Source organism: Panthera tigris, chromosome F3 (genome assembly GCF_018350195.1).
Source record: "Panthera tigris isolate Pti1 chromosome F3, P.tigris_Pti1_mat1.1, whole genome shotgun sequence".
NCBI lineage: Eukaryota > Metazoa > Chordata > Mammalia > Carnivora > Felidae > Panthera > Panthera tigris.
In genome coordinates this window covers 34,670,275-34,693,397 of record NC_056678.1, presented here as the reverse complement: position 1 = coordinate 34,693,397, position 23,123 = coordinate 34,670,275, and the positions used below count along the sequence as shown (strand labels likewise).

The 23,123-nt window shown below is 52.3% G+C and overlaps 1 protein-coding gene across 1 annotated transcript in view; it reads right to left on the bottom strand.

Annotated features, from left to right (window-relative positions):
• PLXNA2 (plexin A2) overlaps positions 1–8,698 on the bottom strand; it is a 207,387-nt gene extending 198,689 nt beyond the window's left edge. The window contains exon 1 of the mRNA XM_042975512.1: positions 8,516–8,698. The gene's annotated coding sequence lies outside the window, so the exon portion shown is untranslated. The remainder of the gene's footprint in view (positions 1–8,515) is intronic.
• Positions 8,699–23,123: the final 14,425 nt, after the last annotated feature.

Sequence of the window (23,123 nt, the reverse complement as noted above, 5' to 3'; positions counted from 1 at the left end):
ATTCAAATTCCAGCCCCACTGGTTAAATGTTAACCATGAGCCATACACGTGGCTTGCCTGTCAGTTTCCAGTCTCCATTGAGTCTTTTAACTACTTTTATATAGAAGAACCTTTAGCATATACATTTTCTTTAAATAAAATCTTATTTTCTCAGAAAGTTCCAAACAAATTCAGAGAGAGAGAGAGGGAGGGAAGAAAAATGTCCCCAGCTTGGCTTTATTCCTGCTCTAAATTTTAGAATAGTTTTGCACATTTGCAACAACTGTCATTTTTCCAAGTCCCCTCACCATCTTCCTATGCCTGGCTCCAGAAACAAAGGCAAATGGGGGTGCTTGGATAGTCATGAAAAGCGCTCATTTCCGCCATACAAATGGAGAAACTGAGGTGCAGGGTAAGGGGCAGGAGCCAATTCTCAGAGAGTTTCCTGTGGCTCTCCTTGCCTCCCTCCTGTAATCAGAGAGCAAATGGTGGGTGGGCCCCAGTGGGCAGGTGAGAAATCTTATAGGAGGAGGGAAAAGTGACAAGTGTGAAGGAAGGCCCTTTGTTCCTGTGCATCAGGACCTTCTTCCGACACCAGATCCTTCCTGGCCATCTGTTCCGACACCCCTCTCGGTAGGGTCCAAACCTCCTATGCAAGGGTGCCAGGTGTGGCTTCCCCATGTCACGTGCAGCTCACAACATTTTCCTCAGTGTCTCCCAGAGGGGTTCTCCGGCCCGGAGAAGTGAAGGGCTCCACACCCTGGGGGGTCACTCTTAGTGGGGTGGCGGGATTGAATTTTGTTTACTTCTAGAGAAAACTCAGAGGAGTGTTTGCCCAACAGAAACCCCGGTGGTATGGGGTTTAATTCCACAGGATGTCAAAGGACTTGTCGGGAAAGTCTAGGTGGCTGGGGTGAGGGTGGGGGTCAGTCTTGTCAGGTGACTGTGAAATCCTGACCGCCTCTCTCTTGGAACACACTGCTACCCGCCAACACGGAGTGGAGACCAGGTAGGGCTCGCTGACCCAAGAGAGGGTTCTCGTGTCTGGGGACAGGGAAGGAGCCTGGTCTTCCCATCGGGCTTTGACCAAGGTTCCTGCTGGGGACCCTGAAGTTGAGGAAGCAGGCTCTTCTCCCTCAGGTATCTCTGTTGCTCAGGAGAAAAAAAAAAAATGGGAAGCCTGGGGAGCAGTCAAGGGAGGTGGGAGGTCAGAGGCCAACGTAATATTTACCCAGCCCAGCCGAGGGCTTTCGCTTTTATGAAGCAGGAAACCACTTCAAAGCAGCAACATCCCCTCTTGTCACTTCTGTCTGCTCTCTGGTCCCCCTGCCTTTACAGGGCAGGCAGGCTTTTTTGGTTTTTGTGGGTTTTTTTGTTTTGTTTTGTGTGTTGTTGTTGTTGTTGTTTTGTTTACCTCCTTTTCCTCTCCTCCTGAACCTTCCCTCTCTCCCTTAATGGGAGGAACATCTGCTTTGCCTCCGGCTCAGAGAAGTTCAACGGCGTGTCCAGAGTTCCAGAGCAGTGACACTCGGGTTCCCCTGACATTCTCAGCCTGCCTTGTCCCTGGATTACTTGTTCACTCTGAGAGTGAGTGGCCTACGACTTTGGGACATGGGGCAGGTACCGGGGTTAGTTCTGAAAACCCCCTTCCACAACCAGAGCTGAAAGTAGAAACTGATGACAGACAAAGACCACAGGCACTAGGGTCTAGTGGTTCTTCACATTTGGGGGGGCTGGGGGCATAAACTCCTCTCTTCATACACACACACATCATATACACATACAAATATATATATATATGTTTACATATGCATACCTAGATCAAAGGCCTCTTAGAACCCAAGGACGCCCCCTTGTTCCCTCCATCCCAGTTCAGGGTCTGCCCACCCCAGATCTTACGCGAACAATTTTAAGGTGCAAGGAGACCACAACCCTCCAACACAGGACTGGATAAAGTTTTTACTTAGAGCCGAAATCTCCCTTTAACCACCTTTCATTTATCCTCCCTGATTTCTTTCTGGACAGAAACCTTAAAAGAGATGGGCTCTTCCTCCAGGTAGCCAACAGGCCAGAGATGGCTCTCTTGCCCAGCCGAGGTGGAGGGATAAAATCCGAGTTTTTTCCTCTGGGGTCTGATCCACTTAATGAGTTCATTCAGGCAAGAGTGGGCGAGGGAACAGCAGGATTCTGGACACTTACATGTGAATACCGATGAGTAATAACATTTCCTGATGAACCACAGCGGCATCATGCTGCCAGCTCTAGAGGCAGGAAAGGGCTGCAATTTGCATAGAATGCAAGGTGAAAACCCCTCGGGAGTGTGGGGCCTCCGAGATCATGCTCTCGGATGTTGACTAACAGAAAACTATGGCGTTGTCAGTTTTAAAATCCGTGGAGGAGAATGAGGGGTAGTTCTGAGCAGCTGAGGAATGACAGAATGTCAGACAGTCATGCTTGACAGGAAACCACAGTTCTCAGGGACGTGAGTCTCTCCTGGAAATCTGCACCTTCCACGGACTGGAGCCAAAGCTTCCACCACGGGCGTCTGTGCCTTCACTTCCCCTGATGCGCCCTCCACCCCCGCCCCTGCCCCGCTGTTAACTCCATCCTGACTTATACTGAAGTTTCCTTGGAGGATACTTGGCTGATGTTAATTCCCCCTCCCCGCAGGATACTGTTTCTAGAAGGGAGGATCTATTACTTTTTCAAACTTGTTGGTACTACATTCCTACCACTGCACAAGCGACAGATTTCTATTTGTCTAAACGTAAATGGATTCCAATTCCTGCTTTCGGTGTCCTATTTGGTTCAGTGCAAGGGCGAGACTGGTGGCATAACAATTCAAAAACCAAGGCTAAAGTTGGAGGGGTTCTCCCGGGGTTCTCTCTCACCCCCCTCCCATCCCCATCCCTAAACAAGCCAGAGGGAAGGGAGGGTGCTTAAACATAGGAAGAGAGAACCTGGGAGGTGAGCTCCCTGACCACGCAGAAGAGTGCTGGAGGTACCTCTGTCCGAAGCCTCCTTCCTCTCTCCTTCTCTCTCTCTCTCTCTCACTCTTGCTCAGCTTCAGAGAGAATGTTGTTGTGGGGGGCACAGAGGAAAGAGGTTCATTCAAGGGCTAGTAATGCTGAGCCCCAGGATCCCTCCAACCCCTCCCTTCTCAAAGACAAGTTGAACTTTCCGAGGGCAACTCCGTTGCCTTTTATCTCCCATACTGAAGGTAATTTTAGCCAAGGAAAAGCAGGATTAAACTTTCATAACCTGATACATTTATCTGGTTTTTCTTTTTTCTTTTCTCTCTCCTCCCTTCCCTCCCTCTGCTTTGACCCCAGGTAAACAGAAGCCAATGGGAAGCCCAGAAGGAATATCAGAGGCTGGTATCAGATCTGAAGAGATGCTACTTCCTGGCCCTCTGCCCATCCTCCAACTTCAATATTTTTCCATACTCCTGTTAGACAGTTATTATCTCAAAGCCTCTGCACTCTGCTCCCTCTCCATATTGTCCTCTGCTGAAATAAAAGGGGGGGGGCAATTATGGTTCAGAGAAAGGTTCCCACCGAGAACATGAAGACTAAGTTTAAATCAGCGATACGGCATTGACATGCGTTCATTTCCTGAAAAGTCTTTTTAAAAAAAGTCTCCTCAAGGAGCAGCTTTGCCATCATCTGTAAGGATCTCGCAAATCCACATTTAGGGAGCTGGAAGAAGGATGGGGGCGGGGGGACTTTGGGAGGGGGGTGGGAAAGGCAGGTGAAGGCTTGGGCCAAGAACTTCTACTGCTGATAAAGAAAGGCAAGAGCCTCTTGTCGGGCAAGCCAGCAGACCGGACTGCCTGCTAACTTGAGAGGGCATCCCCTTCCCCTGCCCCTCCCCCCCCACACCCTGTGGGCCAGATCTCTCCCTTGCTGTACACAGTGATGGGCCACCTCCACGTAATGATGGTGGCCCAGAGGTCCCACTGGCAATAGGACCCTACCAGCTGTAGTCTCTGGGTAGTGACAGCTGGGAGTCTCTAATATATCTAATTTTTTCTTCTCAAAAAAAAAAAAAAAAAAGGAAAGAAAAGAAAAGAAAGAAAGGCACAAAAACCACTGTTTAGGGCCAAGCCTGGTTTTCAAGCGCCCCCTCTAGTGGACATAACCTGCTACTTCAGCTTCCCATGGCTGCCCAGACAGAGCCTCCCCTTGCCTGGGAAGACAGAAGAAATCCCTTCTGCCTCAACTGGACGGGTCTTTCCCACTTGTTTTGTGTGTTTGCTCTCAGCTCTTGGTGCTCCGTTCACACTGTCAGTGTCTCTGTCCTTATCTTCCTGTGCTGTCACCCTGCTTCTCTGTGTATCTGTGACTGTTTCTACACCAGGACTTGGGTCTGTCCCTGTGCACCTGACTCCTGGTCTGCGTGCTTGGTTCATCTGCTGTTTGTTTTGTTTGTTTGTTTGTTTTCCTGAAGTTCAAGACGCCAGGTCTGATGAACTGGAAAAGCTCTGACGTGGCCTGGGATCAAATGGCCTACTCCAAGAGCCCACATAGGGACCCGCCAGCCAGATCCCAGAGGCACTAGGACAGTCCAGTGTTCCTGGAGAACTTGGACAGAAACTCCCCCCTGACCCCATGCCCCAAGCGAACTTGGGCGGCCCGGGTTGATACATATGCTCGAAACCTTGTATAACCCGAGTTTAGAGCTCTGGCTTTGGGGTCTTGAGCGGAACCAGTTGGCTCCCCTCCATCAGTTCGCCCCACCATCCCCCCTGCTTCCCGGTCACACACGCGTGCTGCCACGCGAACAACAGGGGATGCCTGGTGAAGGGACAGCTGGCAGGGGGTGGGCAGAGGGTGCCCTTGCCAGGGAAGAGGAGGGGAGAGGGTGGGCGGAGGCCAGGACTGTGCCTCCGGCTGGAGCAGGAAGAGGAGACAGAACAAATGTTCTGCTGAGCCAGAGGGGGTCACAGAACACCTGCCGGGCTCCTGGGCTTCTGAGACATATCCTTTCCCCCAAGCTGGAGATCTGGCCAGGGCAGGGCAGGGGGTTAATGGTTAACCAACCATAGGAGCAGGGAACTTCTGCACTGCTCAGGCCTGAGCCTTTTCATTCAGCTCTCACCCTCCCTTCCTCCTCTTCCTTGACACTCTTACCCGGTAGGGACCCTGCCCCCCAACAAAGAACTTTCTCGCCTCTATTTCTGCCCTCGAATTCCAGATGGAACAGTGCGGAGCTAGATAAAGAAGTTCCATATGCCCCAGTGCCAGGGAATGGGGCCCCAGAGAGCCCGAGGGCTAAGCCGAGGAGAAAAGGGGTGTCTCGTTCTTACCATCCACCCCTCCCAGGGTGCCTTGGAACCGGCCGTTTGACCCCGGGAAGAACTGTCTTTCTTTTTCTCCACAGGGCTCACCTTTAGAAATGACCAAAAAAGAAGTGGACGCACACCCAGCCTTCATTTACTCTAATCAGGCATGAAATCTTTGTAACTAAGTGAAAAAACTGTTTCCCATAAGGGAATCGGTTCCATTCATCATTGTTGGAACAGAGCATATGTGAAGGGGGAGAAACAGAATATTCACGTCTAATGAATTGATAATAGACTGCCCCTGGGTGAGGGTGGCAGCGATGGGGGTGGGTGTGCAGATAAGCTGCAAAACGACAGCACCTCAGAGCCTGTTTCCAGCAGTTTCCTGGGGACAGCCCTGAATTATTTGTAGTTAACAGACTGTAACACAATGCTCTCGTCTCTTTATGATCAGAATGGGGTGGGGGGGGGGTTGGCTTGGTTTGGTTGGCTTGCTCCCTACCTCTCCACTTGCCATGATAGACGGAAGTATATCGGGCCCCAGTCTGTGTGCGTGGAGACAGCTGTGTGGCAATGCAGAGAGACAGCTGGGGAGTGGGGGGGGGGGGCTGTGGTTGCTGGGGACAGGAATCGTCTGCCCCCACAACAAAGCTCACATTTTGGGGAGGCAGCTGTAGCAAAGGAGGCAGGCCAGAGACTATACACCCCCAAATGGTGTAAATATTCCATAGTACCTGAGCTGGGGAGTTTAGCCTGCCGCCAGCCGGCGCCTAGTCTGTTTAACTGTGTCACCGGTTTCCCCTCCTGCTCGTGGGTTTTCTTGTAACATGCCCATGAAATAAAGATGAACGGACTCATCGCAAGTATTTGCAAATGGGAAAGGGGCCTACTGGAGAAAACCCTTTGAGGGTTTTCTTTTTAACCTCGTTTTAAGCAGACTCCAGCCTAACAGACGGTGAACTTTTACATTCAGCACACCTACGGCTTTTGATGGTCAAGTGTGTTGGGGGGTGGATGGTTCCCGCCTCTTTGGGGATGGGGATAGGTGCTCGGCCCAACTCTGAAAGGGGAGTCGCCAGCCTTGCACTGACATGGTTTCTTTTAGGGGACGGATATGGGGCAACACCCTTTGCTCTTCATGGGGACTTGGGTTCAAAGGCCAACCAGCCCCTCTGCCCTGCTCGGGACAGTGGGATACCCCAATCCTCCCGTCCTGTTAAAGAGAAGGGTTTCGGGGGGACTCCCCAGCAGAGGAGACCTTCCGGTACTTTACCCCTTCGGATCCTGCTAATCCTCACCCCCAATGCACATTGCTCCACATATCATTTCCATTTAACTGCTTTGCAAGCCAATTTGCCCTGTCCTAATGCAATTTGCTGAGGACAGTGAGGGAGCGGAGAGGGCAGCCTGCAGTGCCCTCCCTTTATCAGCGGGTCCCTGAAGAGGGTCGCTGGGCGGACAGAGGGGAAAGGCTCTTTCAGGTAATACCTTGCTAAGGCATCTTGACAGATTGCTCTTGGTTCCCTACCCCCTCTCCTCATTCCACTCCCCCCCCACCCCCCGTCCAGACCCCCCCCCCCCCCCCCCCCCCGGGCCAAGGAGGAGAGATCACAGGTAATTAGTTCAAACGGTGTTGTGCGAGGTGAAGGGGAAGTTAATGAATTCTCCTCTCTTGCCAGGAGGTCAGAGGAGAGAGGGCTGCTGCGAGCAACTCCAAGAGCTTTCCGGGGTGATTGCACAAAAGTTGTGCATTTCAATTAGGAATGGCTGAATTCCTCCAGCCACAGCTATCTCTTCCGGGGCTCTGTTGCTCTGTTGAAGGCCCCAGAATCCAAGGCCTGCCCAGAGGGAAGAATGAAGTTTCAAGGTCTGGGAAAGAAGCCCAGCAAGACAGGAGCCTGCTACTGTGTGGGGAGGGGAGGGCTAAACCTGACTCCTAGTCCTAAAAGCCCAGCCCAGCCCAGATACCTATCTTACTCAGCGGGTCTTAGACCCTGTCCACCGAGCTTAGGAATAGCAGGAAGGGAATGAATGGATCTCACAATTTTTGTGGGTTCCTGTGATCTGCCAGGCCCCCACGCCACTGCCGCGAGCTCCAGCTGGCAGCCCCCCCCCCCCGACTTCAAACTGGTCTTGTCCCTGCTATCTCCCTTCCATAGGCGCTTCTGGCATGCCACTGTTACCCTAGGATCTTACATTCCTACAGGAGACCTGATCAGATTCCACTGCCCATTTCATGGGGCTCTCATTCCTAGCCTCTTAACTGACTTAACTGCTTCCAAGTCTTTTACCCACCCCATCCCCCATGATCTATCACTCAGAGCTGAGTTTGAGCAGGCAGCTCCTGCTAAAGCAAGGGTCATGCCAAACAGGTGGACATTTGCCACGGTCCTGGAATGGCAGTTTCTGGCGACTCTCTTCTTGGCCCATCCAGACCATGAGTACCATTTATAGAGACTACCTGTGGGATGGAGAAAGAGAGCTAGAATGTTCTAAGATCCCTACATCACTTGTGGGGTGGGGCAAGAAGGAACACTTGGAGGGAAATCTTTTCAAATGGTTTGTAAGGAGCTTCTCCCACCCTGGGCAAGCTCCTACCTCAGCCCCCAATCCTCTCGGGCTGCTCAAACCAGAGGATGGTGCGGATGGGTGCTTGACCACGAGGGAGCACGGAGAGGGTCGTGGAGCACTTCTCCCCACTCAGTGCCTTGAAATCGCTCCCTGAACCTCGGGGACCCCACGCAGAGGATGCATTCCCCTTCCATTCCCGAGTCCCCCGATCGGAAGGAACAGCCAGCGGCCGCCAGGGACTCCGGCACCAGAGTGAACGCCCCCAAATGGAGCGTTGGCCACAGTGGCCTCGGGCTCCCTTTGCTCCTGCCACCGAGGCCCGCTTTGGGCGCCAGCTCTCGGGACAGCCCCGCCGCCTCCGTGCTCCCGAAAGCCGCAGAGTGCCAGCAGGTGCGTGCCTGAGCCGCGCCGCGGAGCGCCCTCGCCGCCAGGAGCCGGTGGCCGGCGGGGAAGCCGGGGGCTGGAGGCGGCGGCTCCGAGTCCGCCCGCACCCGCGCGCACGCCGCGTTCCGGCCCGCGAAAGTGGCCGAGCCCGCGCGGGGACTCGCGCGCCGCAGCCGAGCCCCGGGGCTCGGGCCCGGGACCCCGACCAGGCAGACGGCCGCGGCAGCGGCGCGCGCTCGGGGGAGAGGGGCGGAGGACGCCGGCGACTCGGAGCGCCCGGCCCCAGGCGCCGCTTACCCAGCTCGGCGACGTCGGTCTGTCCTTCCGCTCTCGGCCCGTCCGCCTCGGCCGCCGGCTGCCGAGGGTGGCGCGCTGCCCCTTTCGCTGCCCGCAGCTCCCAATCACGGGGACGACCAAATCCACATGGAGTCCAAATTCATTAAAATCCACGTCCAGCCGCCAGCCACTTATCTGTATTCCTGAAGTGGCCCCTCGGTCTCCGGTCCGCGCGCCCCTCAGTCCCCCGTCGCCCCGCAGCAGCCCCGCGGCGCGCTGTCGCCGGCTCGCGGGGGGAACCCGGAGGCGCCGAGGGGGCGTGTGGGGGTGGCTGGCGGTGTCTCTCCTGGGGAAGCAGCAGAGCCCCGGCTGCCTTCAGATTTTTCCAGCGCGACTTTACGGGCTCCTCTGACATCAGCAAGCCCGGCGCTTCCTTCCCTTCTTGCTCCCCGGTTCGGTCACAGTCCCATTTCCTCCGGGAACCTGGCTTTCTAGAGCTATTTCGGGGCTGGCTCGGCTCGCTCCGGCGCTCGCGCTCCCCACCGCTCCCCAGCTCGCGGGGTCTCTCTCCCGACCGCTCGCCCTCCCGGCTGACAAATTCCCAGCAACTGCGCTCGGCCACCCTCCCGCTCCAGTCTGGCGCGGACGCCGCTGCGCCCGGCAGCTCCGGCTCCCGCGGTGGCGGCGGCGGCGGCGGCGGCGGCGGCGGCGGCGGCGGCGGCGGCTGAGCCCTCAGCGCCGGCCTCCCTATATTACCATGCAGCTCATTATCATAGAGGCCGCGCGCGTTAACCCTCTCCCTGCCGGCCGCGCCCGCCGGGCCGGGGCCGCGCCCGCCGCTGGCACCGCCGCGCCCGCCAGCCCCCCGCCCCAACCCCCCTCGCCCCTGCCCCCGCCCGCCGGGACTGCCTCCTCCTCCTCCAGCTGTCAACAAAGGAGAATCAGGTTTGGCGCGGGGAGGCCGCCAGGCTGCCCGCCCTGCGCCCAGCTCAGCCCGGACCCGCCGGCCACCTTAAGTGGCCAAGGGGGCAAGGAAAATCTGCCAGGGCCTGGGGATTCGGGTGGAGGCCTTGAGAGCTCAGGTGGTTTAGCCCCGGGTGTGAGGAGCTCAGGACTCAAGCAGAATAGGTGAGGGCAGTGAGGATGTGCTTCCCCCCCCCAGCATCACCTGTCACCCCCCCCCCATTCCTGCACACACACACACCCCGCTTCTTCATCTTTAATATAAGTGAGGGGTGAGTGGGGAGGAAAGGGCCTTGGCTAATGAGGTTGAGAAGAAGGTCTCGGAATTGGTGGGAGCAAATTTCCTCTGCTGGTGAATTTCAAAAAGCCAACGAGCTGTCAAATGAGGTTTGAAGTTGTTGTTATTAATTATTATTTTCATAATGCAAAGATGAGCCTTGCTCTGAAGCTCGAGCTTCCAGCTCTGTTAGGGATCCTGGGCATCTGGCATGCGTGGGTGAGTGGTGGGGGGGGGGGGCGGTGGGACGGACCAGAGAGGCGCTTTCCAGATTCAGGCTCTGGGAGCTTGCCTGGTAGGGGAATCAGAGAGGTGGAGGTAAGATAACTTATTTTAATAACCTAAGGTGAGAGGTTTCTGGATTCCGGATGGCAATGCCTCGGTGCTTTTACGACTATTGATTCCGTGCCATATAGTCTCAGTAAGTCTGCAGGGCCTGGACTCTGCTTTCCAAAAGAGGCCTGCAAGCTGGACCCCAGTGAGTTCGCAGGATCTGCGTAGTCCCTGCTCGTCATTAGAGCACACTCAAGTTTACTCAACATGTTCAAGTATTCTGATAAGCTCCATCTACTGCCCTCTCGTGGCCACAGTCCTCAGTGGTATAAATAGGAAAAAAAAAAAAAAAAAGAAAAAATCACTCCCGGAAACCCTGGAGGGAAACCGCTTGAAATTCTTAGAGCAGGAGCTTAGAAAAAGGGGTTGGTGGTGGTTAGAAATTTAGACTCACAGGTGGTCGTGCAAATCGTCCATTCAACACAGTATAGGGTGTGTGTGCAGGAATATTTAGACGTTACTTCATCTACAGAAATTAGCTAATGCTTCAAAAGTTCTTTCACCGTTGTAATTAGCTGAAATTTGTGTCCCTGTGACTTTCACCAGTGTCTCCTGGTTGTGTCCTGGGGAGCCACCCAGAATCTGTCTAAGCTGTTTTCCCTGATCCATACCTGCTTTTTTCTTTGAACTTCTTTAGCATTTATTGTTGGCACCCCTCCAGGCAATTATCATAAGTTACCCTGTATTATTATTTATTTCTCTTTATAAGTAGATCTTGTCTCCCCATCCAGACCGTCTGGTCTACCCTCTTATCTCTGAGCAGGCTGTATGTAAACCACAATTTAGTAAAGAATATGATTTGAAGAAGATGGTGGAAGATTTTGGAGCAACATTTCTCCCATTTGTTGCATACATGGAACATCAGTCTGGCCACTACACCCAAGAGAGCCAGAGGTAGGGTTGAAAATATCCAGCTGATAAAGCTTGAGGCTGAAAATGAGGACCTTCTGGTTTTAAATCAAATGCTGTGTGACCCTGGAAGGCGGGGGGGGGGGGTGGGGGGGTGGGTCACATCTCTTCCCCATGCTTCAATTTAATCACATCTTGGGAAGATTAATATACAATTTAAATAATTGTTTAATACTATGTCCCCCATCCACAGTCCAGAAATAAATCCTAGAATGAAGAGTAAGAAAGAATAAAATGAAACAGACCCCTCCACTCACTCTATCCTTCATCCTTAGTCTCCCCTATGCTTCCTGAATGAAGACAGAGGAAGACAGAAAGAAGAGAGAGAGAAGACAGGTAGGGCAGCGTGACACAGTGTCACCAAGGTTCCTCATTGTCACTGGACTTGGTCTAAGATCTGAGTCCTGTGAGGTGATGGGAGTACTTGTGGTCAGCATAACAGAAGAACGCTAACCCGGTCCACTGGGCGGTGCCCTGGATGAAGCATACTTAACACTTCTGGGCCTCAGTACGTCCACCTGTAAGATGGGAATTTCTACCTTCAATCTTCAGATATTTGGTGGACTTAAAATAGATCCATGTAAAAGTGCCAGAAGAATTCATCGTATCATTAAAATGGAAAGATTTGTCCATATTTTTAGTCCCAATAGGCTAGAACAAACATGGGTCTTATTAGTGAAGCACGTAATTATGACAATATATCTCGGGAATTAAAAAAAGGACAACTCGAGTTCAAGTTTGTATTTAAATATAACACCCCATGCGGCAATGACAATATACATGAGCCTTTGGTCTTTAAAGGTGCTCCAGTAAGCACATCCCTTTGATCACTGGGTATTCATTCATACATTCTACAAATACTATTTATCAACAATAAGTTTATGAGATTTCTTCCTTTAATGGAATTGTATACCGTGCATGATGATCTCTTCCACACGTATTTTTTTTTTTTTTAAGAAATCGTGCTAATAATCGTGCCAATACGTTCCATACCCTCAGATCTGTGTCTTTCAGGAACTCAAGTTTCCTGATATCTATCTGGCCCTTAATGTCTTCTTCCCATCCTGTCCAGCCGATGTCAAACCCATAGCCCTTGGGGACTCACAGAGCCTTTGCCAATGCCTTGTGGCCCATCCTTACTTCCACAAGGACAGATAGTCACAGCCTAGCACAGTTCCGGGCAAGTCGTGGGTGCTTAATAAATATTTACCAAATGAATGGATGAATCGATGGATGGATGGATGGGCACCTGTTTGTCTTATGCCAAATCGTCATCTTTAGAAAATCCTTTTAAGTTCAACAGGGTTCTCCTCCACCAAGACCCACCCACCCCTGCCATGGCCACAGTGCTCCTGGAAACTCACCCCTACAAAGTCATCTGTGGCTGCTGCATTATCATTCCAGGCCCTAGGACTCTTCTTCTCTTGTCACTAGATGGGTGACTTGGGGAGGAAGATCAGATAAGTGGTAAAGGACCGGGCAACAGCATTCTAGAAATGGAGCTGAGTTTTCTCTGGGAGAAGTGAGTCAGTCTTTCTCCTGCAGAGGGCAAGTCTGGCTGAGCAGGCCTCCTCAGGCCCTTGAAGGCGGGCCGCCGACTTTGGGGAGAATGAACCCAAATGGGCCACCAGCCGACCCCCAGAGGGAGTCCTGTCTCTGCCGCAGCACCAGCTCCAGCCCCACAAATAGATGCCAGGGCGGTAGCCCCTCGAATCACGGGAGGTATTTTTGGTGCTGGAAGCCAGCCACACTTTGGCAGGCTTTCAGCATGAAGTCGGCTCCCTTTCAGAGGTGGGAGGGGGGTGGCAAGCCATCAGCGTTTTGCATGGGAACGCTGCCCGCCAGTGTGTGTGCGCATATATTTAGGGTGCCTTGAGTGTGATGGGGGCTGGGTCTGGGACGCTGCGTGACCGGAGGACACCGGTGGTCAGAGGTCAGGGGCTCATGCTTGCCAACGGGTGACGCTTGGGCGGTGCATGGTCTGTAGCCAGGGTTGCACGTAGCTCCCAAAGTTGAGGTCCCCGATGCCGCCACCAACTCGAGCTGTCTCTACTCCAGCATCATCTTTCACCTGCCCTGACCCTTGAGACTTCCCATTTCAAGGCAGGGACACACTTCCCTTGTTGGGGGGGGGCTGCTCTGTCTCCCACGCTGTGCTTCACCTTCGCTCGGCAGACGCTGTGGGGCGGCCACAGTGCAGAAGCAGCAGCCTCCTCTGCCCCCCACATTGTTGGGAACAAAGGGATTGGTCTGACGGGCCAAACCGGAGTGTGTGGGCCAAGTCCGGTGAATGGAGGAGAGGCCGCCGGGGTGCCAGAGTGCTGAGCCCCGGGCTGGGCGGTGGGGACATGGGCCCAGGACGCAGCAGCAGGGCACCTGCTCCGGGATCCTCAGTACCATTCATAAAGATGTCACCCCCCTCTCGCCTCCCCTCTCATCTCTTCACAAATCCTGCTTTCCTGTGTACTTTAAACAGTAGCGAGCCTGTTAAGGCTCCAGATCAAACAAGGCAGGATTTCACTCTTTTTCTCGCTAAACCTCGCACAAGCTGAGCTTATGTCCTGTATACCTCGCCCTCTTTCCCTAAGCCCCCTCCCCGCCCCCACGCATCGAGTATGCTGCTCTGAGAGGAGAATATTCTCTGTGAGGCCCAACCAATCGCAGCCTACACCTACCTAATGATTCCCTGGAACAGTCTGCAAGAATCCTGCGAATGGGCAAGGTAAGGGGTCAGGGCAGGAGTGTGGACCGTTGCTGGGCATCGAGCGCGGAGGGTGAGGGCTGGGTGAGGTCCTCTGCTCGTGACTTTGGCTGCTGCTCTGTGCCTGGCACTGAGAGTCTGACAAACGGCCTTCCTCCTCTATTCTTTCTAAGAGATTCCAAAAAAGAGGAGATACCATCGATTGGGTCACATAATCCCTGGCGAAGCCTCTCGGTGCCTCCCTTTCCTCATCCAGAAAGTGGAAACAATATCCCGTGCCTTGTATCCTCTGCTTTACAAGAATCAAATAAGATACTGGCTGTGAATCCGGGAGAGTCATGCAAGCATATGGGGACGTTGTCTTAAAATCTAGAAGTTTCTTCCAGAGCCAAACTTACTTCTCCACTGCTGTTAACTGTAGTTCATTCTCTTGTTTGGTTTTCCAGGGAAAAGAACTGGGCTCCTTAGAAGTACCCTTTTGCTTACGGGGTGGCTGCATGGTCTCCCTATCACTTTGGGGCTCTTTCCCTCCCATGTCTCTGCTGGGAAATGCTACAGATCAAAAGAGGCCCTCCCACTTACCTTCCCCCAGGGAGTCACAAGACACACCCACATTGGAGTTGGCACTCACTGCAGGGCAGTGCACACACACCCGCACCTTCCAGGCGGGCAGAGAAGAGCGGGAGTGGCCAGGGTGCCCCCGTGAACACTCCTCTACTGTGTAGGAATTAGAAAGGCATGGACCCTGGTGGCCGGAGATGTATTACAAAGTTACGTTTTGGGGGGGTCCTTCCCTGCTTGCTAGCCAGGAAGCCCCGCACTGCCCTCCCTGGCTTCGGTGGCCCAGGATGGTTCAGGCGACAGTCGCTCTCAGAGCTTCGGCTGGAACTGAGCTGGCCAGGCTCTCTGAGGGATTCAGTCTGATGGCGGCGGGCACGCCCGGGGCCGTGGGAGTGAGGCTGGATGAGGCCAGCGCGGTTGGTTCCTTTGAGATCCGAAACTCCCAGAACCGATAGCAAGTGATCATTTCACTCAGGTTTCTTTATTTAGATTAAATGATACCTTCCCTCGTTGCTTACGGTCACCCAAGTAGAATGGGAAGGGCCGGCTTGGGCGGGTGCCCGCCCTGTTCCCACCACGGTGCTTGGCAGAACACCCACGTGCGGCATCATCCTCAGAAATCTTTCCAGGTGAGTACTATTGGCCCATTTTACAGACGCAGAACCTGGCGACCTGCAAGTCAAGCCGCGGGTCCCGAGGCCACCCGGGTAGCACATGGTGTGATCAGAGCCTGAACCTCGGTTGGCCGGACACCCATCTTCTCCAGTTTTGTTGTCTGGCGAGGAGGCGAAGGTGACGAAGACGTGACAGTCCGTACCTCCAAGGCCGGGAAGTGGGAGCCGCCGGGCTTCTTTGCGCCCAACGCCCTGCCCACCAGGGGCTGGGAGTCCCTGCAGCAGGGGGGGCTCCTGCAGTTTCACGCTGAGTCACAGAAAGCGTCAGCCCGACTGAGGGTCGGGAGTGTCATTGTCTCTTGCACAGGAGAGCATGTTGTGGCTGTTCTCGTGATTAGTATAAACAATCATACTAATGAGCTCAATTCTTCCCCCATGTTCCAGGGTGTGTGTGTTTCACAATGAGAGCCGGCCCGGGGGAACCAAGTTGCCGGCACGTGCAAATCCCCGCTAGCTTCTGTCACCTCTGCCCTGCACAACACCACGTAGGTGGCCACGCCTGCCTTTCAAAGTAGTGGGATAATCGGGTGCCACGGGTGTCGCCCCCGCCCCTTAGAGAGGGCCTGCCAGACCGTCTTTGTGGGAACCCACAGGCAGCAGGGTGAGAAAAACACCGGTGTCTGCCTTCTCTTGATTGCACCTGTGCCCTACAAACCCCAACAGAGTTGAACTTACATCTCTTCCTAATTAGGGGAGAAAGAAAGACAAGAATGATAGCAGAAGAATTTCTTCTCGCCTCTAACGGCAGGCTCTTCAGGGACAGAACATTTTACTCTCCCTCCGTCTGCCCCCAGCCTCCGGCTTCTCTTTCCCGACTGGTATGTGGGGTCCCTAACATAGCGGCCAGCCCCGCCACGGGTCCGGAGCCCGGGTGTGCTAACGCTGGCCCTGGGGGCCTGTCTCTGGGTTGCTGTCAGGCAGGGCAGAGCAGCAGCTGGTGGGGGCAGTCTGGGAGGACTCAAGCCAGACACGCGGGGGGCTGCTCCAGGGCCCTGCAGGGGTGGGTAGGTGGGACCTCACCCGGAGAGGAGGCTGTCGGAGGGTCAGATGCGTTGCCCTGATGCAAAAATAAAGAAACCCACTGCTTAAGTGACTCCAATACCCTGCCAGCCAGGCGCAGATCCCAGTGCCTGCTTCAACGCCATAGATTTAGGACAGGGTGTGAACCATCGAGGTCTGAAAAGAAAAATCCAGAAGTGGCGCAAGCTCTTGGCCAGCATCCTCACCGACTTCACCAGACAGGGAACAGGCACTGGAATGAGACCCTTTCACATTGCTTCCTGTCTTCCGAGTTTTGAATTCCTAGCAGGAAAGACCCACGCTTGTTATTACCCCTTTTGTGAAACAGCCTCTCGCCGGATGTCCCAGGTAGAGTGTGACATGGGAAGGAAAGAAGGCAAGAGCAATGCTCTGTGTCTATCTTTCTCTTCTGACTTTCCTCCTCCTTCCCTCTGGGGTCACAGCACGGTTTTTGGTTTTTATTTGTTTAGGCTTTCTGAAATGGCTTCTATTTACGAGATCTAAATGAAAAGACTGTTATTTCCAGCAAAAGCCAGAGGTTGGAGCCCCCTCCCTCGGGAGTCAGGCGATCTGGGTTCCGATCCTGCCTCTGCCATTCCCCTGACCTTGCGTGAGTCCCCTCCCTCTCTGGCCCCGGTGCCCCCCTCCGGAAGAAGCAAGAATTAGACCTCATGCTCTCCCCTCTCCTAGCACAGCTGTACTGTCACTCCACCTCTCTCCCTGGAGAAGAGAGGAAGGATGGGGACACACAGAAAGCCCCCTTGTAATGGCTAAGAAAGCCCAGTGCCCAAAACATTGACGAGGGAGTGCAATACAGGGACAGAGCTGAGAAACAGGGTTTTGCCTTTGAATTGTCTCGAGTGCGATGATTTCTCTCTCCGCCTGCCTTTGATAAACTCTTCTGTTCGAGGCTCTGGTGTTATGAATCTTCCTGAGTCACGGGTGGCTCCAGCCCCTTCGATCCATTCAGCTGACAATATTTCCTGATGTTTCAAAGGTGGAGAGTAGGGGAGGATCAGGTATCATATATTCACCTTCTCTCTTCTTCCCCCACCCCCCTGGAGCTCCAGCCTCCTGTCTTACCCACGGGATTCCTATTTTGCACGGTTCTGCACAAAGTCCTGGCTTCAGGGCGAGTCCCAGCCCAGGCTGTCGCCTGGGGTGAGGAGCCCCAGGTCCTGGCCTCCTGGAGAAGCTGAGAGCAGAAAGCCTTCTTAGGTTTCACGGGGAACATCACCCCCCCCTGGTGGAGTGACGGGGAACTTTCCTGGCTTCCATAAAGCTGGGCAGCCTGGCGGAGGTACCTCGCTGCAGTTTTCAGTGTGGCTAATGATTATTACCCCGTATTAATCACGACAGGGGAAGACTTGCAGGCCGTTATTTTGAAATGATGGGCTCCAGTCAGTGACTACGTGTGACAGCAAAGGGGAAACATCGGCTCCGGGGAGCCCCCACGTAAATGGGGGGTTGCATGAAAGATCAGGAATAACAGAATGTACATTTAGTTCCATTTTCCTCCCTAAAAGGGCCCTGTCAGAGTAATTTCCCCTTCGGTGCACTATACCTTGCCATTATTTACAACATCTTGGGAGGATAAAACATAAAACAAAGCTGGACCTCCTCATCGCCCATCCCCTCCCCCCCCCCTCCCTCTCCCCCGTCCCCCCACCCCCACCCCCCATCAATTGTGTCTCTTTCTGGAGTTTGGCAAACACAGCGACTTCCTCCTGCTGTGCTTTCAGTGGAGTTGAAATGAATGTGGCTCTAGTTATATTTTTTCCCTTAATCATTCTTTTTCTTTTTTGCTGGAGAGCATTTTCACGAAGCACAATCACAGAGGAACAGAATGTCCTGATGTTTGGGTGAACAGCATGCATTTCTTTCCTTTTCTCCTTCCCTTGAATAAAAATAACACCCATAACCATAATATCAGAGGATATGGAGGCCATCTTTCAAGGTTTTTCAGAGTCTTGCCCTACCCTCTGTGCACAACCTATTTCCAACTTCTCCTACCCACCTGCTGCAGGCATTCGGGTTCTCCGTCAGTTCCTTGAAATCGCTAAGCTCATTTTATGCCCCGAACTTCTGCCTGTGTTGTTGTCGCTGCAGTCTGGAATGTGTCATTCCCCTTCATGTTCCCCCAGCCATCCAATGCCTCAGCAATCTCCAGGACCTTCTCAAGACCCATCTCTTTTACAATCTCTTTGCCAACCTTTGCTAAGGGCACTTTATGCTCACACAGAGCATAAGAATTTGCAATCTTGTTCCTACGTTCTGAAAGCTTGGTATAGAAAAGCCACTTAATCAATGTTTGCTCAATTCCTTCCCTAATGGATCTGCCATTTTTTTTTTTTTTAACCCACTTTAGAGATGTTAAAGGTAACCTTATCTCAGAGAGGTTAAGTAATGCGTCAATCACACGTCTGGGGAGTGGCAGAGGAGATACTAGAACTCAGATGTTTTAATTCCGGGTCCTGGGTCCTTTCCTGTTCTGCTGTGCTGCATTTCTGTTGCAATCCTCTCTGATCTCTCCTGGTATGAATCTGCGTGCTTAACTTCAGCATTTGGTTTTTCTCATCGGATTGCAAATTCCTTCCGGGCAAGGAACGAAGTATATGTTTCTCTTGTGTCTTACCCTGGAGGTGAAAGTTCTTTACCATCGATAACCACTTCACCCCAAATTTTCTTCAGTCTGCCCAAAGCCAAACGTTGGAAGATCTTGGTTCCGATGCTGGGGTTTCCTGTGTACATGGATTGACAAACATCCTCATGGATGTTCCTCTATAAGGCTTACCCCAAGAGCCATCCAGCACTGCCCCACTGACCTGGGACTTTCACAGAGCATGATGACACAGGAAATGGCAGGAGGCCCAAGGTCTCCTCCTTTGAGGCATTAGAGACGCCTTTAGTTTCACTGTTACCTGTTCTACCATAGCCTTATTTTTTGCAATGCTTATTTATTTTTGAGAGAGAGAGAGAGCATGAGTGAGGAAGGGGCAGAGAGAAAGGAAGACACAGAATCTGAAGCAGGCTCCAGGCTCTGAGCTCCGAGCTGTCGGCACAGAGCCTGATGTTGGGCTCGAACTCACGGACCACGAGATCATGACCTGAGCTGAAGTCAGACACTTAACTGACTGAGCCACCCAGGCGCCTTTACCTCTAGCCTTATTTAAACAAAGTACTATCCTCTCTTCCTTGTTGACTGATGTACTCAGGAAAAAACCTGATAGAAGACCATGCTAAATTACTTTGCAATTTCTGTATCCACCTCATCCCAGGACTTGAGAATCACCTCTGTGCTTTTGATGAGTTTCAAACTCAGACTAAGGTTCACTTGTCTTACCGCAATAATATTTAACAGTTAATATCAATAATTAATATAATAATATGTATCGCCAGTTACCCTGGGCAAAGTTTTCATGTACGTTAGAAGCAGGTAGATATATACCAAAAAGATTTCCGGGTTCAATTGCAGTTGCTGAGAGTATTGATTTCAGAGTGAGTTTGATTCCTGGCTGCTCTGGTACTGATTCCTCTGTGGTCTCAGCAAAATTACTTAACTTCTTGCTAACTTCAGTCTCCCCCAGTGGTAAAGCAGGAAAAGAATGTGAACATCATGGTGTCGTCATGAGCGTGAAACGAGAGTCTCGTAAACCACGGTGTTTGGCACAAGCGAAAGTGCTATTTACAGGGCAGTTACTCTGACAGCCCCTGTCTGTCACTCACTCACTGGTGGCGTGGCCTTGGGGAAGTCAGGTGGCCTCTTTTTCCTCCTCTGCAAAGTGGGCAGCATTGCATCCTGATACGTTTTGGTCTTCAGAAGAACATAACGAGAGAGGAGGTTGGGTAATTGTCCCTGTTTTCAAATGAAACACTGAGGTTTAGGAGATTAAGTGCCTTGCCCAAGGGGATGCAGCTGAGCAATGGAGAAGCCAGGATCAAAACCAGGTCTCCTGAGTCTAGCCCCATGCACTGTTCATGGCGTTGCCTGGGTTGTCCTTCAAGTCTCTGGATGGTTCTATTTCCTTTGAACATATTCCATCCTTACCTTTGGCCACGGTCTCCCACTGGTGTCTGCCTCTTAAGGGCACTGGCATTACCTTAGAACTACCTGTCTTGGGTAACTCTGTCTAGGAGAACACAGTGACCTTGAGGCTGAGCCACTATGCTTTATGACCCTATCTCCCCCTCCCTACATCGCCCAGAGAGATTTTGCCTCTAATGGCATTAGTGTGTGTCGTCTGCGATGTTGATTGGATTATCTTAATTGTTTGGGAATGAATGGCGCTCCTGAGTCAGGAATCCCAGTTGACAGCCTTGGGGACTGGGGTCTGGTTCCCTTCCCCTAGAGCAAGCAAAAAGTACGCCGTTGTTTCCCACTTTCATGGACGAGGAGGAGGAGGAAGGAAGCGGCTGTGCAAGAGAATTTCATAGCATGACAAAACCGTACCCTTTCCTGGGGAGAGGCGAGTCCAGTTGGCGCTTTCCGTACGGGACCACGGTGGCTTTCACACTTCCCCACCTGTCATCTGCAGCCATGCTTCCTTCTCTCCTATGATCAGACCACATGGCAATCAGTCCAGAGTGATGTTGCCTTATCACCTCCCAACAAAGAAAAACCCTCACAAATTTCGGACCATAGCTATTGCAGGGGAAAGAGACCCTCCAGGGCCATTTGGTCTTACCCTGTGTTAATTTCCTAAGATTTTCAGAACAACCAGGAGCTGGGTGACTGAAAACAATAATTTCTTCTCTCACAGCGCTGGAGGCTAAAAGTTGGAAATCTGGGATCGGCAGAGCCCTGCTCTGTCTGAAGTCTCCAGGGAAGAAGATTCCCTTGCTTCTGCCAGCTCCTGGTTGTGCCCCCTTAGTTTGTAGCTGCATCATGCCAATTTCTGTCTCTGTCTTCACATAACCATCTTTTCTCCGTGCACGTGCGTGTGTGTGCATGTGTGTGTTCACATGGCCTCCTTAGAAGGATGCCACTCATTGGATTTGGGGCCGCCCTAGTCCAGTATGACCTCGTTTGAACTTGATTACAGCTGCAAAGATCTTATTTCCAAACAAAGTCTTGACCACGCAGGTGGTCATTCTTTATCTCTTTGAGTCCATCTAATGATAAGGCATTTACCATCTTATAAATTTTAAGAGGCCTAGAATATATTACTAATACTCTTAGCACCTGTTATAATTTTATAGTACTTTTAGCCTGAAAGATTCTTAAATTCTAGCCTAAATTTTCCCTTTGAACCTTAATCCAGTGCAAGCGATGATTTCTCTGAAAGGCTTGGGCAGAAAGCTTTTCTCTACCACTGACCTCTTTTCCAAAGGCAATATGTGAACAGCCGGGAGGCTCCCATCCCACGTCACAGTTTTGTGTGCGTCCCAGTGAGAGAAAGAGACCCAGAATAATCACAAAAAAATACTCCCGATTAGCATCCCTATAGGACTCTTGCCTTCAAAGCCCTTCTGCCCCCTTCTCTGGCACACATTCAAGTTCACCAGCATGCTTGTCCACCCCCTCTGGTTTCCTTCATCCCCCATAACCTCATTCTTGTGGACTGAATAAATTTTTTGCCTTGCCTCACACTGTAGAAGCCAGAGGGGCCAGAGCGAGCCCTGGATAGTACATGGAGACGGGCGATGGTATCCGTGCTGTGTGCATGTGTGTGCGTGTGTGCGTGCGTGTTTGCACGTGTATGTGCGCACACGTGCGTGTGTGTGTGCACGTATTTCCCATGATTGAAAAGAATTTGTTGGGTTTAACGGATGTATTCGATTACCATGATGACTGCCTCCCTGGAACTTTCCCAAACAGCCAGATGTACCAAGCGGACCCCCTCCAGTTTTTGCCTTTGGTTCAAACTGCGGGCTGGGGACAGGGAATAGTGAGGGTTACGTAGGCTGGCACAATGGAAGAAACCCTTAAGCCTTGCTTCTATAGAGCTCAGCTGCCAGCTCCTTCCACGCAGGACACCAATTAGGCTATCTCTGGCCTAGAGAGCCCTGGGGATAAAAGTGACAAAGCAGACCTGGAGAAAGTGGCCCCCTGCCCCTGGCCATCCCACGCACCCACCGCTAGATGATCAAGGAAAATCAAATGGGAGAGCTCATTTAAACTTATTGAAAGAGGACGGGATTTTCTCAGCCTACCTGCTTCCTCCTCTCAGCCCACGTTGGTTGTCACTCTCTAGACACGGGCCTGGCAATGGCTTTCGTCACTGGAGCTTAGACAAGTGGGCCAGGGTCTGATTCTTGCCTTCTTCATAGTTGCAGAAATGTGATACTAGGCCATGTGGCTGAACGAGATGTCAGCGACTCTGACATAGCTTCGTTCATACCACCGGGCACCCGAGCTTGGACTGTTAGCAGTGATGGCCCGAGAGCAGATGAGAGCGGAGATGCCGCCTGGGAACGAAAAAGCCTGATCTGCCAGGAAGGCAGGAAACTAGGATTCTAGGCCTAGTGCTGCCTTTAGCTGCCTTTCTGACGCAGGCCACGGTTTTCTTACCTTAAGGATTGGACTAGATCCCTCAGATCCCCTCTGGCTCTCAAGTCCCGCCTGGGGATGGAAGTCCCTAGTGGAGGGATGAGAAGATTTGTGGCATCTCTGCCCTCGGGTAATCCTAGGATTGGCGGGTGGGGGGGGGGCGGGGAGGAGGGCGGGAAGCAGCTGTTTTGCTAATAGTGACAAGAGCTCTGGGCCAGAAGATCACAAAGCCAGTCTCATCCTAAGTGTTGACAAACTGAGTGACCTTCAAAAGTAATTAACCTTTAGATGCAACCAATTCTCTTTTGAAGGCGTGAACCCACCCTCCAGTCTCCTTCAGGTTTTCTCTGAATAAAATCAAGGTAAATGAACTGACTTGCTAAGTTTTCTTTTCGGCCTTACCAACGCAGAATTGCACCGTCTCAAACGGCGGAGGAAAGGATCTGTGAAGAAACATCCCTTGTAAGCACTCGTATGGGCTCTACTGGGATATGTATGTAGAGTGGCGTTTGGTCAATGGCTCTCCAACAGGCTGGATAACAGAATCATGGTGTATTATTTAATCCAGATTCCAGATTCTTGGTGATCACTTTTGGAGACCCTTTTTTTTTTTTTTTTTTTTTTTTTAATTTTTAAAAACATTTTTGAGGGGCGCCTGGGCGGCTCAGTGGGTTGAGCGTCCGACTTCAGCTCAGGTCATG